This window comes from Sander vitreus, chromosome 17 (genome assembly GCF_031162955.1).
Source record: "Sander vitreus isolate 19-12246 chromosome 17, sanVit1, whole genome shotgun sequence".
In the NCBI taxonomy this organism is placed as follows: domain Eukaryota; kingdom Metazoa; phylum Chordata; class Actinopteri; order Perciformes; family Percidae; genus Sander; species Sander vitreus.
This window is the reverse complement of record NC_135871.1, coordinates 11,732,405-11,749,733: the sequence shown is the minus strand read 5'-3', so window position 1 is coordinate 11,749,733 and position 17,329 is coordinate 11,732,405. Positions and strand designations below refer to the sequence as shown.

Below are 17,329 nucleotides of genomic sequence, written 5' to 3'. Positions count from 1 at the left end.
GCTGCTGTTGTTCTTTTGTGCGGTGAAGCCATGTGTGACTTATCCGATTGGCCAGAGAGAGAAATGTCACAGTAGAGTAGAAATAGGCTGTGGAGAGATTGGACTCTGGGGTTTGATGAACCTCCCAGGCACCAGGGCAACAGAAAACTAATGACGAGGCACCATATGGAGGGTGGTAAAGGCAGACCCTGATGGGGATGCCCGTCCCTGCAGAGGACAGAGTATATATACACTGCTCCGGGCAGCACACATAATGACACGGTTGCAGCTCACCCGGCCAAGGGCCCATGAAAAGGTACAGATGGAAAAGCAGTAAAATAGCCTATTAGCCCATTTTACAAATGCATCCAACAGACTATCTTGTGAAAGCTAACATAAAGTTAATGCATTTCAGATTATACTCACACACAAAAGCACATAAGTATTCAGTATCACAAAAAATATTGCAGACCCACATTCACACACACCCACAAGCTCTTAACACAGGGGGAGCTTTAATTACAGTAAGAAGAGCAGCTAAAAGCTGCACACGCTATCCAAACCTTAAGTATACACTTACCCTGCCTTTTACACTAAATATATATCACAATAACTTGGAATTAAAGATTAAACAGACGGTCTACTTTTAGAAGACTGAATTGTAATAGTTTCCATATGAACGCTGTCAATAGTTTTTTGACTGTTGACAGCCTTAGTCCTATGTTTTTTGAGTAAAGGAAACTACATTAGAAAACCTTGGAATGTTGGTAATTTTCCTTTTATCGCGCTGAAGTGAGTGAAGCATCCTCATCCAAGATAACATTTATCACACTTTATGGTAGCCTTATACAGAAACAGAACATAAACAATATAATGTGCTGTGATATGTTTTAGGTAAATTAAACTAAACAAAAAGACGTACGGTTTTCTCATTGCTATTATCGGTCTAGCAAAAAATGTGTAAGCAGAGATCTCAGCTGGTTTCACAGCATCAGCTTCTTGCTGATGAATGAGGTGGCTCCACAACTGTTGACAAATGGAAAAGTGCTCGATTGCCTGAGCAGGGTGTCCATATGTCTAGTAATTGCAAGAATTTCTTAAAGATTTTCAAGCGTTATTTTTGAGCCAGAAAGAAACGGTGCATCGATGAGATCGCTGCCATTGCTTTAGCAAGAACAGCAATCTTTTTTTTACTGTATGTGTTATTGATGAGCTTTTGGGATTAAGTTAATTACTCCCATGGGTTTGTAGTGACTGAAGTATGCTGACAACTTTAAAGCTCTGAGAATGAGCAAGCCACTCTCTCTCTCTCACATTTTCTCTCACCTGTGTGATAAATTACAGTTTAGCCAAATGGTGACAGCAGCATGCTATTGTTGTGACTTTCACTGAAAATAACATATTAACCAGCGCAGCTTTGTGCAGTTTGGCTGACCCAAGTTTGAGGCAAAATTGATGAACCAGACTCCTGACGACCCTGTGTGACCTCACTTATCACTCATGACCCTTGACCCATCTGTCCCTTTAAACAGTTCCTGAATCACTCATGTTCTCACTGAGGTCAGACAAGTCTTTAAACGACACAAGATGCCACATGCATTTGTCTCCTGTGTGACACACAGTCCCTTATTGTGATTGTCTTTTATTTAACCCAGAGATTAAAACTAATGGTGGCAGCTGCACTGTCTGCCCTAGGCTGCCGTTATTCCTATTGTAATGTACTGGTCAGGCAGCCGGTCACATTTGCATTCCTATAGATGCTCGTATCAAAGCGCCCCTGGATGACCTCACAGTTGCCAATAGCTGGGCATGGTTCTTCTCCCAGTCAGTAGGATCAAAAAAGCACAGGCCATGTGACCCTATGACTGATTAGAGGTCAGACCCAGTTCAAGGATCTCAAGAGATGAAAAATTGATGCATATTAGTGCCCGCAAAACACAGCAAGTCATCAGGAACTCTGATAGGCAACCTGTCCACCATAAGGATGCTCTGCTCAGGAGAGACCCCCTGGTAATTATTACAGGGCATTCTAAGCAGACGCCAGTAATTATGGGCAAAAACACTACGAAGAAAAGGTCAGCTGTTTAGCTAATGGCTTAATTGCCCTCAGAACCATACACAGGCTCACAGCATAAGGATAAGCCAATGAGTTGATACAGAGAGGACACATTTGAGATCTTTCGATTTGGTTTATCAACATCATAAGGCATGCTATGCTGTGGCGCCTTAATAAACTGTATACAATTAGAGAAATTGCTCTATTGCTATAATACAATAAACAAATCAACAGCAGTGTGTGGGTATGTAATTCTCAAAGTTAAATACTCCTTTCACATACTACCTAATGGTCATAATGTACAGAAAAAGTAGGTGTCTCACAACACCGAAGCATATTGAACGTTTTGTTCTAAAAAAAGAGTTTACGACAGAATAAGAGCCCCGTTTTTTAAACACTTGTTAAAAAAAAAGTATGCCAAAAACAACCGCACATTCATAACAAAAATAAATGGGGTGCTTGCTGTTCCCTTTACCTCACATCCTGTTGCACACAGCTTGCACATCAAACAGACCCAGGATTTAATAGTTTCTAAATGCTGAGCGGAGTGGTGCTGAGGTCAGAAGCCAAACCAAAGCTCAGGGCCTCCCACAAAGTCTGTACTTTTGCCAGAATGCGAGTGTGAATGTGAGTGTGTCTTTTCATGTGTATAACTTGGGATAAAAAAAAGAAAAGAAACTGTTGATGCTCTGATGTGAAGTACTTAAACTTTACATTTATCCTCTGGTTTGTATGGTTCGTTCACATACATATTAATCAAATTACATTTATCATTCAAATGTGCTGTCTTTAATGCAAACATGCTTCTGAACGTCTAGGCGTGGTCACAGACACATGCTAATGACTTTATATGATGGGAAATGCAGATTGGGGTGGGGTCCTTAAAGACATCTCAAAAAGACTTCTGACTGTCACTTGAATGTTCCTGTACATTTTGAAATGAACAAAAGAGGGAGAAACTGACAGGCTGAGTTTTAAACAAAATGGACAGGATGTTTTTGACATTCAAGCCATCTTCCTCACTCATTCGTGATTGCATTTGACAAATTTGAGGCTCCTGCTAACCAAATGCAAATGTCCGCATGAGTGAGTGTGCTTAGTCTATGTGTAATTATGAATGTTATAGTAGTTATGACTTTGTGCCTGTGAAAATGGTTCATACATCCAATTAACACAAACAGACAAGATTGAGACTGAGATTGATATGCACGCAAGCAGAATAACCTAAAGCCGTCACCTCACCTCCTCACAGTTGTCCCAAGACTGTCATGTGATTTTGTCGCTCTCCGTGTCAAGCACGATCTGTTCTAGCCGTAAAAGAGCGGAGGAGCAAAAGCAGTGTGTTCGGTGAGAGACGTGTCAGTGTGAGTGATGTGCTCCTGTGTGGGGGTGTTGTCCCCTCCACTCTGTCTCTGACCAGCTACCCCCATCCTCCAGGCCAAGACCCTCTCCATCTCTTCCCATTACTCAGTGACCTGAAACCACGGGGCCAAAAAACCTAACCAGCTCCTCAGTCTTCTTAATGAATCCAATTTTTTGCCTGAGAGCACAAGGCGTGCCCATATATCCATCGCAACTCTAAATTATCTGACATTAATACAAATTAACAAGAGCCACCGCCATCAAGACTGTGCCACCCCACAATAGCAGACGATGACAACACATCTGTATCACTGTATGAAGACAGTAACTTCTTCCATACCCCACAATACAGAGTCAATAATCTCATTTAAAACAGGCTATAACCAAAACAAAAGCAGAGGGGCTGATTGGTGTCAGTGCCATTACACCATGAATTATACACAATATGTTATGAAAATATCCATATAATTGACTCTGCTCTATGGAAGACATTAATTCCTGTCCTCCATTAAGTGGTTTAAATGGTCTTGTAAGAGACCATACATCTCCTGATGCCCTTTATGAAATCAACATCACGTCCCCCTTAGAACTTAATCGACCCTCAGTCCCATTTGTCCATAAAGTCTGATGCAGGGGAATCATTATTTAATTCCTAAAGGTTCTAAGGGGGCCAACTTGTCCATTGCGCCCAGTGGATCTGCAGCAGAGGCCAAAGCTCCTCTTCGATCCATTCTCTTCTCTCATTTATGGTAAGCCAGCTTTAAATGTCAGTACAGTATTTGCATGCCAATGTGCATCTGTCTGCAGCTCGTTATTTTCAGATGTTGACAGCCTAATCGCATGCAACTTTTGTCCACTTTGCTAACCTAATGCTTGCTACAGCCAAGTCATACTGAATGGCAAGCAGAGGTTTGGATCTGCAGTGGTCCTATTCACTTTGACAGGGGAGGGAAACAGAAAACGCAGCAACCTCGGATAACCAGCTAATCAGCAATGACAGGAGACGTTCCATGCTGACCATCAAACATCGCTGTCCTAACCAAGTCTACTAAATAACACTGATATCATTTATATTGACCTTCTTGTTACATCAATTACATGCTGAGGCTTTGATTCTCCCGCCTGACTTTCTTCTCCCAAGATGTTTTGAGAATGGAGACTGAGCAGGGCAGAACTCTACCTCAGCAGGTGTGATATTACCCTTTTGACGGTCTGACATTCAGGCATAAGCTCAGTCCATCTCTCCAGAGAAGTTCATCATGGCGCTCATTCAATCAGACAGCAGCTCCTCCACACCTCTGCTGCAGCGAACACAGACATTTGCTCAAGGGTAGCAAATGTTTTGGTATTTCTCCAAGAGGTGTAGAATTCAGCAGTGTCAGCATCTTTTGGATTGTAAACACAACCTGTCACCATTCATCAGGGCACCAGAAAGAGAACGCAGACACTTCAAGGCATCATTATTTCGCTGTCCTCAAGCACCTTGACATGAGATCACTGCAGTGCAGCAAAGGGGTAACATCCCTGATCCAGTGTAGGCCAACTACCACAAAGGGTTATTAACATTTCATGTGGCCTTGGTGTACTCACATATTTTCAATCACAGTTAAACTCTTGGAGACAGAGTTAGTGGAGCTGACAAAGTTTAAACATGTGAACGCAGTAAGTGGGCTGTCTCCTGCTTTCACAAGTGTGGAAAAGTGGCAGCAGTGTCATCCTGTAACTATACAAGTTGTGCACACAACGCTGCAGCGGGTTGAGAGACTGAGGTTAGAGAAATCCCCCCCTACCGCACCACCCACACGCACAGAGTCAAACACACAGAAAAAAAAGTTGAGAGGAAAAAGTTTGGGGGAGAAGCCACCAATTGGCAGGGCAGGGTGGTGAGATGTGGGATTAATTAAAAGCTGCTGTCACTGTGGTGTGCTAGTGACACGCAGCCACATGATTACCGAGATCTCTGTGTGAGAGGAATCTGCTCCCACAACTCATTTCCTCCCCATTGAGGGGGGGGGAGCAAAATGGGGCCGTCAGCTGTACGAAATACCAAAAAAAGAGAGAATCATTTTTCATTTAAAAGGAATTTGAGAATCCAAAAGGGAAGGAAAGGGCAGGGGGGTGGGAGAAGTAGGATGAGGAGAAATTCTTTTGTTTTTGAATAAAAGTCCGCTCAATCTATTTCAATTGAGTGGTACACTGGGCTGGTGGGAGGGGGAGGTCAAAGGATCTAAGCCACTATAATCCTAAGCTTGCTGCTGCTTAAAACCTGCTCAAGTTAACATGGTGGTGTGTGTGTGTCTACTGTATAAACACTATGACACTCACGCAGCTTAAACTAACATCTGGCAATGCTACCACATCTAACTTTCCACTTATTTCTTGGGATGCTTAGTAATCCCTTTGTTGCGACCCGGATACTGAACACAACTGCTAATCTAGCGCTGAAATGATTAGTCTACAATTCTGAAAATTGATTAATAATTTAAGTAATTTATCAAGCAAAATATAAAAAATATTCTCTGGTTTCAGCATCTGAAATGTGAAGGTTTTCTGCTTTTCTCTCATTTCCATCATCAAAAAAAAGTATCTCATATATATACATATATATACACACACACACACACACACACACACACACACACACACACACACACACAGTCAAACAAGGCAAGCAATTTAAGGATGTTGCCTTGGTCGTTGAGAAGTTTTAATTAATATATCCCAAAAATATTTAACAGATTAATTGATAATGGCAATAATCAGCCCTACATTCACAGTATAAGCTATATGTTATGTATAAGTCTACACTACCTATAAACCTATGCAACCCTGGCAATTAAATGTGCAATTATATTGAGGGTCCAAAAGTTCAAAAACGCCCATGGTGGTGTGTTTTTCTTGCTTCCTATAAAATAAAGGAATAAATAATGTAATGGTTGGATTGATTGTTAGGATTTATCCTTCTTTCTCAAGTTATTCCAATTATGTTTTTTAGCTGCATAAAGCAAGCTGTCAAAATGGTTCACGGAGGTGTAGCATTGGGGGTGTGTTGAGCATTACAAGGGGAGACACTACAGTATTGAACAATACATGATTTTTGAGTAAAACACTTTGCAGCAGCACATGATCCTTTTTGATGTTTACAATCTATAAAACATACTTCACATTCTCTTTACGGACAGACGGAGAAGCCTGCTGACACCTGTGTGTCAGCCATGTGCGGCGTTGTCAGATTCTAGCACGTCTGCACTTTTTGTGTTTTTCAATTGTGGCTTCAGTTAATGAATTTATAGCAAGATTGAGAAGAAAAATAAAAATGTCTTGGGAAATTTTCGAACGACTTCCCACCTGTTTTAAGTGTTGTGAGAGCAAGCGGGTTGGAGTGCTAAAGGTTACACCCCAGCCACAGATGTCATTAACAACAATTCTTATTAAAGGTGATAGCTATGGTGAAAACAGGCTACTGTAGACGAGGAAGATAGCAATGGAGCTTGGTAAGTCACACTTCACTCTTACTGTAGATGGCAGATGTGAATACACTATGGACGTTTGGAAAATAGACATGTTAATTTACGTGATCTCAGTTTGGCATCCGTTTCGTTGGGGGAAAATAATAACACTCAATGACTTTTTTTTCACTGTGAGACCGTTCCCCTTACCACCTAATAAACCAAAGATTGCGCACCTCAAATTAAAGATCTTCAGAAGTCAGATGAAATTTTAATACAATCATTAGCGTTAAGGCTACTAATTATTCATCTCCTTTAATATGCAGACATTTCATTTAAACAAAAACTTAGGCAGAAGAGGAAAGCTTCCAGTTTCAGAAAACACTGCTGGGAATGCTGGCAGGCCCATTCTTCATTTTCTAATTATGCTGGATTATTATTAGCAAGAGACACAACTGTCGAAGAAGACATACATTGATGGAAGTAGTGCACTAATGAAATCAGGAGATGCCAGGAAAATGCACGCTGAGCAGATGATGTTAATATAGAGGGATTCTGCTGTGTGTGGTACAGAGGCCAACCAAAAGCTTAGCACGTTGAAGGAAAAAACAGGAAAAACTGAAATAATTAGAATTTTTTACTAGCAAGGATGTGGAGCTTGAGGCAGACGTACTTTGTATACATACATCTGTCTAACACACATTCCCGGTGTTTCAGGCCAGCAGCATAAGGCCAAATGTTCCCAGATTGGTGCTAATGTGACAAGGGTGATGGCTTTTGTGTAGAGTCACCAGAAGTTGCCAATGGCACCACAAGCTTGGTCATTAATCACCCTGTCTGTGTGTTGTGTGCATACATGACACAAGGGCAGGGTTGGAATGAAAGAGGGTTGAGCCCTGTAACATGGGCTCTCACCCCAGGAGCCCCAATGGACTTGAATGAAGAGGTCCCACACATTCATAGTTACCAGGTCACTAATCAAATTATGTTGATAGCTAGGGATAGCACACAGGACAACAGAATTCATTTAGTATCCCTCACCTCTATTGTCTCTTTGCCAGGGCATCACTGGGGTCTGGGGATAAATAAGTAACCCCCTTTTCTTCTCAAATGATTTGAATCCCGTCAAATGAATAGCGTGCCTTGTGAGAGAGGCATGAATTAAACAACAATGAGAGTAGGTAATTTGGAACTTCTGACGACATAGTTGTCACTGCGAGAAAAACTATGCAAATGCAAATCATCAGCATGAGCCAGATGGTCATAGTTTTGGGCAAATTCACTTAGTCAAGCATAGATAACGGCTCACATTACAAATATGGCCAACACATTATTAAAAGAGGAAAAAAAAAGAAAAGCAAAAAAGGGGGATGCTGAGGTGAGATCTGTCCGTCCATCACTCAAGATGATCATTTGGTCATACAGTGTGTCCCCTGAGGTGACTAAACATAACCTGGCACGATGTCAGACAGGACTGTGTGTGTGTGGGCACTCACACGTGTGTATGCCATTCATGCATAGACCACAGCCCCAAGGGGATCTGGTGCCTTTGCTGTGTAGCATTTTAATTAATCCTGTGATGACAGAGTGGATCTGGCAGGTTATGTATGTCTTAGGGCAGGGGTGAAAGGGTAGTCAGGAGAGAGGAACATGACGGTGGGGTTAATGCCAAACCCACCAAAAGGCATAACACAGCGAGCAGCAGGTCCACACTTGGACAGGTGCTCCTTCTGGGGTCACCCGCCAACTCCCAGTCCCTAACCACACAAAGCCACAGTCTGTCACCACAGATCCGACCCGCATGGCCTGAAACGGAGAAACGCGTGGCCTCAGTTGACTCTGGTAAACGTTATGAATTTTTAATGTGTATAGTAATACTAAACATTTACGTATGTTTGAGCCTCTTTTATTACAAGGTAAAAATGTACCGCTTGGTGGTTTGCTAAGATTGCTTGCTCATTTTCCTGACTTCTGGTCTTGTCCTGAGGTGCAGTTAATTTGAGCAGCTTTAATGTGTATTTGACAGAGCATAGAAGATGTATTATCACTATTGGTTTCTTTGCTTTGTGAAATTTGTCATTTCAATGACCATTTAAGCTCACATTTTACACTAAGTGTGATTTGAATATAAAGTGAGCCACACATTTACATCATCTAAAGAAATCCTTGGGAAATGCAAATCTTCTTTGAGGGTGATTAATTGAAACCTTTAATGTGGCAGCCATTGTTTCATGCCCTGGTGTGGGCCAGGGTGGGTGACTGCACACATTGACGGTGAAACTCAATGTGGGTCGGCTTGTCCATGCTTAATCATGAACAGCCAGAATACTAAACACTGTGAAGGTGAACAGTGTGACCATGTCCCGATGAGGAAATTGTATTTCAGAGTCAAAATGAGAACCGCTTTAATCGATAAGTGCAATGATTGTCTTGGTGACAAATTTCTCAGCATGGACAAATGACAAATCGCAAAGTTTCACAGTACTTACAGACACTCGCAGTGCAAGGTCAACAAGCAGAACAAGACATACATAAGGACCTATGGACAATAATATGCATTATTTTCTGATGCGTTCTCTGCCCATAAGTAACATTATTACAATTGAGTGCATGAGTGCTATTGCTATTTTTCTCTTCAGCACATTGGGTACTCAAATGAATAACATCTGCCCCTCCAGCCCCCAAGGCTGCTGTCCGTCTGTCTGTCTGTCTGTCTTTCAGTTTTAGATTGAAATATACACGGTCATGTGCAGTAAGGACAGTGATTACAACAGAAAGATACATCAATATTATAGGGCACAAGGCAACACTGCTATAGTCTGCCAATTACCAGAACAAATAGCTGAAGTATTGACTGGACACTCAACCAAGACAATGGGCCTCACTTAAGAGACCACAACTAGCCGGTTTTAAAGCAGATCGCAGAGGCTGAAAAGGAGCATGGTTTCTCACTTAGTTGTTGTGAAATTAGAGAGACATACAGGAATGTCTGTGGTAAAGGGATCTTTTGTTGAGGTTCATGTGCTTGAGTTTACAATACAGTCAGAGTGCTTCTTTCATACCACCAGCAGGCGATCATGGCAGTATTTTAAGCTATGGAAGAATAGAGAATGGAGGGGACCAGGCAAAAGATGGACAAAGAGAAGATAAGAAAAGAAAAAAATAATTGTCAGAAAGGGATACAAAGACAAACAGGGTGACAGACCATCGATCACACAAAAAGACAGTGTAAAACCAAAGAGGTTATGCTTACTTAAGCATAAGTGGCAAAGCCGCATGCAGGGCTAAAAGACTTCAATAATCAGTACCAATATTTGGATTGCATAAATTAAACTCCATGCTCTATATTGCTGCTCACATCGAATTAATAAAGATTAGTCTTTGAGTTTATGCTTTTGAAATAAGTTTTGAAAAGTTTACCAATTTTGTTATTGGGACATTACATTACTGGTTCTAACAGCTACACAGTTGTCCACTCCACTTATGGTAATAACGACATAATGCTGGTAAATCACAGCTACCTAGCAAGCTGCTAACTACTGTGATGCAATCAGCAAAATCAGAGACTCACCATTTTGTCATGTTAAACATAACTAAGACACAGTCCTGTCTATCTTGTCAAATCAAAATGATAGAGTGGTGTTTCTTTCTCGAGGAAACCATTTTTAGCCGAGTGTAAATAGTACACAGGCCAGCAAATGGCACACTGAGAAAGAAAGGAAAACAACAACCATTCAGAGAAGAAGATCTGAGTGTTAAAATAGAGACAGTTTAGTTGTGCAACCATGCACAACCTTTCCTCCTGACTCTTCTCGTCAAGAAGAGAGATACTATGCACAACCTACCGAGGGATGTTTGTGTATTTCGTGTGGGTGTGTTTGTGTGAAAATATACAAGTCAGCACACACTCAGCTAGGGTGAGATGATGAAAAAGGTGTTAACGGAGGTGAACAGACATGGAAGCCGTCACACACAGGAAGGGAAGGAACCATATGGATACCATCACAAACCTGTGAAAACACGTGGTGATGGGCCCAAGAAGCAAAGTGTGATACATCAAATCAGAGGATAAGGGAAACTAGACCACATGTCCCTAGTGATGGTCATTCTGGCTTCACCCTCCAGGCATGCACACTTCAAAATGTTAAGCTGGCAATATATTAAACTCCAGGGGTGTATCTTACCACTAGGAGTTCTTCTAAATGGCAACTTCCTAGCTAGGAGTTTCCTCTTTTATCCCTCTATTATTCCTCAATGTTCTGACCTATTCAAGAAGCTGCTGAGATCAACTTTTACTAGAAAATGAATAGAAGTCGAAGCTAAGAGAAATGGTTGACCTTGTTCCTATGGATGACATTGGATTTACTCAATATACCCTCAGTGACTGATACGTAAATCATAATATAATCCAAGCATAATGAAACCTATAATTTCTGCTGCCGTATGCACTATTAAGGTGATATTCTGTTATGTTATATAAAGCACCAAGTAGTTCAGTGAAAACCATTAAGCTAGCTTTTCTTTTGTATAGACCTTTTCACAGATGTAGACAAAAACATTCTAAATGGACCCAAGTTGATTTCCTGTTGCAGTATATGTGAATGTCATCAACTGACAGGAAGTTAACAAGGGGCCAGGTTGTTGCCTAGCAATAGAATTCCATTGAAAAGGTCTATAGGAAACATTCTGCGAAATGTACAGAGTATTTACTGTAAGATGTTGCTTGGAATTCTACACAAACAACTGAGATCTTCCCAGTTCAGCAGCACTGCACAGTGGAACCTTCCCAGTGGCCATGTGGCAAAGCCTTCAGGTATTAATGGATTGCTACCATTAGTTGGTGAGTTGGATACAAGATCGCTCGCTTGTCAAAATGCTCTTGCATCTCAAAGCAATCCATTTACAAAAGTCTGATAATATTCCATCTTTAAAAAAAAAAAGAAGCGCAACATGCATACATTATATTCACTGAACATTTATTCATATTACATACATAATTAAGAATGTAAAGTGTGGCCTATGAACGCACAAGAGTGCAGCATCATGTATTTGATTTTTTTAAATTTAATTGTTTAAGTGGATTAATATAAGCATTATAAGGCTGTGTTGCTAATGTAAAATAAAAGGCAGTTGAAATGTGTACTGCACTTTGGTTAGATGCATCATGTAAATTCATCTGCCATTTAATACAAGCAGTAGATTGAATTCTGTCAATTACTTTTTTTGTCAAGCCCTTCCACCAATATTTTTACGGTTGGCAGTAATTCTATAAAGAGGTTAATAGTAACTATATTTCATGTATTATTCGTGTATTATATATGTGCAATATGCTTCTTACAATATTATGTAGTGTTTCATTAGTAGTGTACTTCTTTAAAGCTGGGATTTTAAAAGAACTACTGTTATAATAATTGAATACTGGATCAGCCCAAATCTTTGACTTTTATTCTTTTTAAAATAGCATGAAAAATTTAATTTGAATTACTCATTCTGACCCCATTTCAGAAACTGTAGCACTAGGCATCAGTGAAGTAACATTTGGGAGTGTGATAAGTATAACACTGATGGCGTATTATTAATAATAAGGTTCATTAAGTGGACTACTTTTGTGTTTTGCAGCACCTAGTCTATATCCACGACGTTCCACTTCCGGAACTGCTAGAGTGCCGTCGGAAATTCCGCCAGACGTCCTTTTAGGCCGGATGTCAATTTATGAGGGCTATGGTTAACTGCTCCTCAGATCTCTGCAGGGTAAATTGAGACAGTTAGCTAGACTATCTGTCCAATCTGAGTTTTCAGTTGCACGACTAAAAAAAAAACAACTTTTGAGCGATACATACAGTCAGGTCCATAAATATTGGGACATCGACACAATTCTAATCTTTTTGGCTCTATACACCACCACAATGGAGTTGAAATGAAACGAACAAGATGTGCTTTAACTGCAGACTTTCAGCTTTAATTTGAGGTATTTACATCCAAATCAGGTGAGCGGTGTAGGAATTACAACAGTTTGTATATGTGCCTCCCACTTTTTAAGGGACCAAAAAGTAATGGGACAGATTAACAATCATAAATCAAACTTTCACTTTTTAATACTTGGTTGCCAAATCCTTTGCAATCAATTCCAGCCTGAAGTCTGGAGCATAGACATCACCAGACGCTGGGTTTCATCCCTGGTGATGCTCTGCCAGGCCTCTACTGCAACTGTCTTCAGTTCCTGCTTGTTCTTGGGGCATTTTCCCTTCAGTTTTGTCTTCAGCAAGTGAAATGCATGCTCAATCGGATTCAGGTCAGGTGATTGACTTGGCCATTGCATAACATTCCACTTCTTTCCCTTAAAAAAACTCTTTGGTTGCTTTCGCAGTATGCTTCGGGTCATTGTCCATCTGCACTGTGAAGCGCCGTCCAATGAGTTCTGAAGCATTTGGCTGAATATGAGCAGATAATATTGCCCGAAACACTTCAGAATTCATCCTGCTGCTTTTGTCAGCAGTCACATCATCAATAAATACAAGAGAACCAGTTCCATTGGCAGCCATACATGCCCACGCCATGACACTACCACCACCATACTTCACTGATGAGGTGGTATGCTTTGGATCATGAGCAGTTCCTTTCCTTCTCCATACTCTTCTCTTCCCATCACTCTGGTACAAGTTGATCTTTGTCTCATCTGTCCATAGGATGTTGTTCCAGAAATGTGAAGGCTTTTTTAGATGTTGTTTGGCAAACTCTAATCTGGCCTTCCTGTTTTTGAGAGCTCACCAATGGTTTACATCTTGTAGTGAACCCTCTGTATTCACTCTGGTGAAGTCTTCTCTTGATTGTTGACTTTGACACACATACACCTACCTCCTGGAGAGTGTTCTTGATCTGGCCAACTGTTGTGAAGGGTGTTTTCTTCACCAGGAAAGTATTCTTCGGTCATCCACCACAGTTGTTTTCCGTGGTCTTCCGGGTCTTTTGGTGTTGCTGAGCTCACCGGTGCGTTCTTTCTTTTTTAAGAATGTTCCAAACAGTTGATTTGGCCACACCTAATGTTTTTGCTATCTCTCTGATGGGTTTGTTTAGATTTTTCAGCCTAATGATGGCTTGCTTCACTGATAGTGACAGCTCTTTGGATCTCATATTGAGAGTTGACAACAACAGATTCCAAATGCAAATAGCACACTTGAAATGAACTCTGGACCTTTTATCTGCTCCTTGTAAATGGGATAATGAGGGAATAACACACACCTGGCCATGGAACAGCTGAGCAGCCAATTGTCCCATTACTTTTGGTCCCTTAAAAAGTGGGAGGCACATATACAAACTGTTGTAATTCCTACACCGTTCACCTGATTTGGATGTAAATACCCTCAAATTAAAGCTGAAAGTCTGCAGTTAAAGCACATCTTGTTCGTTTCATTTCAACTCCATTGTGGTGGTGTATAGAGCCAAAAGAGATTAGAATTGTGTCGATGTCCCAATATTTATGGACCTGACTGTATGTTCCACCAAAACAAGTTCCTTCCTGAGGCTATTTTGCAGCGGCTCCGTGACTCTGTCCGGTGCTAAGCACCGCCCAAGACGATTGTGACTGGTTTAAAGAAATGCCAATAAACCAGACCACGTTTTTCTCCCATCCTGGAATGCTGTGTGGACTAGCCAGACCCTCCTCCCCAGCGCTGTGGAGGTAGGTCTGGCAATGAGAGACTATGCAGCACCTAACTGCAAGTATCAGGAAATATGAAAATCAGGCATTCAGGACACTAAGCAAACAGGAAAATAATGTAGGAGTAAAAAGCAGCTGTGTGAAAATCAATCGTTTTTACATGAGGCAATCAGTACTCAGCCCACATTACATTTTTGGATGATGTTTTACACAAATTTCATTAGCTATTTTATATTCTCATTAATTATGTCCTGTGATTTTGATGGCATTCAAAAAATTAAAGTGAGACTGTGTCCAAATGAAGGTGCTAATGCTCTGATTGTGTTAAGATAATGTACCTGATGAGGCTATTTCACAGTCTGGCTTCATTTTAGCCGACAAGATTCATTAGTCTCAGCCTCCAAAAATGGCATTCAAACTGCATGGCCAAATGGTTATCAAGTGCTAAGAGCCATGCCGGGACCTGTACCACACACCATAAACCTCTGGTATTAATTAACATCAGTTGTTCACAGATTTTAATGGGTGATGCCTTTTTAATCGACACCTGCTACGGCCGACAAATTCAGAAGGTACACTTCACTGCAGGAGGGCAAAAAAAGACAAATTAAAGTCAATTAGTTTGAGGCGAATTGAAGGAGGAGATGGCCGTGCAGATGAGAGAGGAACAGTCAGGCCACACAAGCTCAGACTTAGATGGAAATCCAGACTATAGGGGGAGACCCAATGTCTGCCAATGTGAGATAAGGGCAGCACAGAGACTATGGCGCTCTGCCTTATACTGTTGCTTTAGAAAATGGAGTGGAGAGAAATGGTTGGGGTCAGGGCTGCAGCAGGATCAGTTTTAAGAAAGCTCTATACCCGAAGAGGCCCTCTGATATGTGTGGAACAAGCAACTTTTGTTCTTTATTTACATTCTTGCTGGATTGGCTGGGATGAATTATGGAGTCTATTTTGGTTTGCAAAGGGGTTGATGAGAAGGTGGGCCAAGATGCAAGTGAAACCCCAGAAGCCTTGAGCCCCAGAAGCCATAGTTTGTGAGTGTGTTCTCTAGAACGAGGCAAGAAGTCCCTGCCAACATGGAAAACTGGGGTGAGAGTGTGCCTGGCCTCAGCAAGATCATCAAGGCCAGCTGGAGAGGGGAGGAAAAAAGGATCCAGAGCAAAGCTTTACAGGTGTTCCCACTAACACTGTGGCTTATTTTATTCAGAACATTTAAGTGTGTGGAAATATCATGCATTAACATTTTAACAGCTGTTCTAAAAAATAAAAAGAAGAGACTGTGCCAATCTCTCAAGGTAAAATCTTTGGCAAGAAAACCTTTGATGGACTCAAGCCCCCTTAATCATCTCTCCAACTTAAGAGTGTATTACTCATCTGAGAGAGTTATTAGTACATCATGTATTGTAGGCTAAGTCCACAGTCCATTGCTATGCACATCAAACTCTCCCTGACAAAGAAACTAAACTCAGGGCTAGAAGTTGCCAATATGAACAATTTAAATGGATAAAATCCAAAAAGAGGCTTTGGCAGATGTAAAACGAGACAAAAATTAGTAAAATAGCAGAAAAATGACTAATCTACTGTCAGGGGTAATAGGAATGGACAAAATGTCTTGTACTGACATCTATTAAATTGAAATTTGTGGGCCTGCTGGCAAATGCTCAATTTAAAAAAGTGGTCCTGCTTCTATCAGAGGTATATTACAGAAACTTATTTAATGTCATGACATAAAATCCCAAATGTTTCAGATGTTTTCAACCTCTCTGATTTTGTTTCCCAGATTGCATCTTATCAATTTGTATTTAACAGGTCCTCACCCTTACTTACAGACTAAGGTAGGATTATAAAGGCAGAATGTTTCTGTACAGTCGCTGAGCACCAAATTCACTTCACATCTTTATTTATGGATGTGTGCATGCAATGTAGAGCATTTTGTTGCGAACATTTTTAAATAAGATTTTAAATATTCAGTGAGTTTTACTTCAGCAGAGGTGCAACAAGTGGATAGCGTAAGTATAATAAGTCATTCTAATATTGTGCATGAACATGATAATTCGGTAATTTAACAAGTGTAACAACGTACATATAGCCATTAAAACACTGAAAAATGAGTTCATGTGTTTAATGTGTTGCCATAATACTACAATAACTTTCATAAACCATTTTGTGTCAAGTTAAATTAATGCAAAATCTTGGACAAGTTGAACAAAATTCCTCCGTTATGCCTGTGGCACCTGGCCTTAATCAATCACCACCCTAATGAAAACTACACCCCAGTGGCTCTATATTGTTTGAAATGAGGGATGAAAATTCCATACTTTGTCTGTGTTTAGCTTCATCTCCAATTTAGGGACAATTAAAATCCATCGCTTTGACTTCTCACAGTGTGGTGAAGTCAAATGAGCAAAGTTTTGACGGTGAGCATTCATTGAAAACAGTGACTGTTACAACTTAATATGCAATGCAGAGTTAATAGAGTGGGAGTGGAAAAGGTTGATGTATGAACCATGAAAGATTTTTTTTTAAGATACATGGTAATTGCAGGACCATTCTTGCCATAAGGAAAACAAAACAAAATCTTATCACTAAAATGATCCTGTGTTTCCTTTCCTTAGGCACAATGAGTCTCTCCATTAACAGCAAAGAAACATTCACGAGGCCACCATTCATTTGCAGTTCTAAACATCCCCTGGGTCTTACCAATAGTTGTCATGATTGGGTTTGTTTTCCTCTAAGAGACCTTTACCCTTTACAATCTCATGTTAGCAGCCCGCAGTAAGCTCCAGTATTAGAAAGAGACAACAACTAGGGAACAGCAATGTT

At 40.7% G+C, this 17,329-nt stretch overlaps 1 protein-coding gene across 2 annotated transcripts in view; it reads right to left on the bottom strand.

Moving 5' to 3' along the window:
• Positions 1–17,329, bottom strand: part of macrod2 (mono-ADP ribosylhydrolase 2) — a 426,308-nt gene that overhangs the window by 347,248 nt on the left and 61,731 nt on the right. The window lies entirely within an intron of this gene.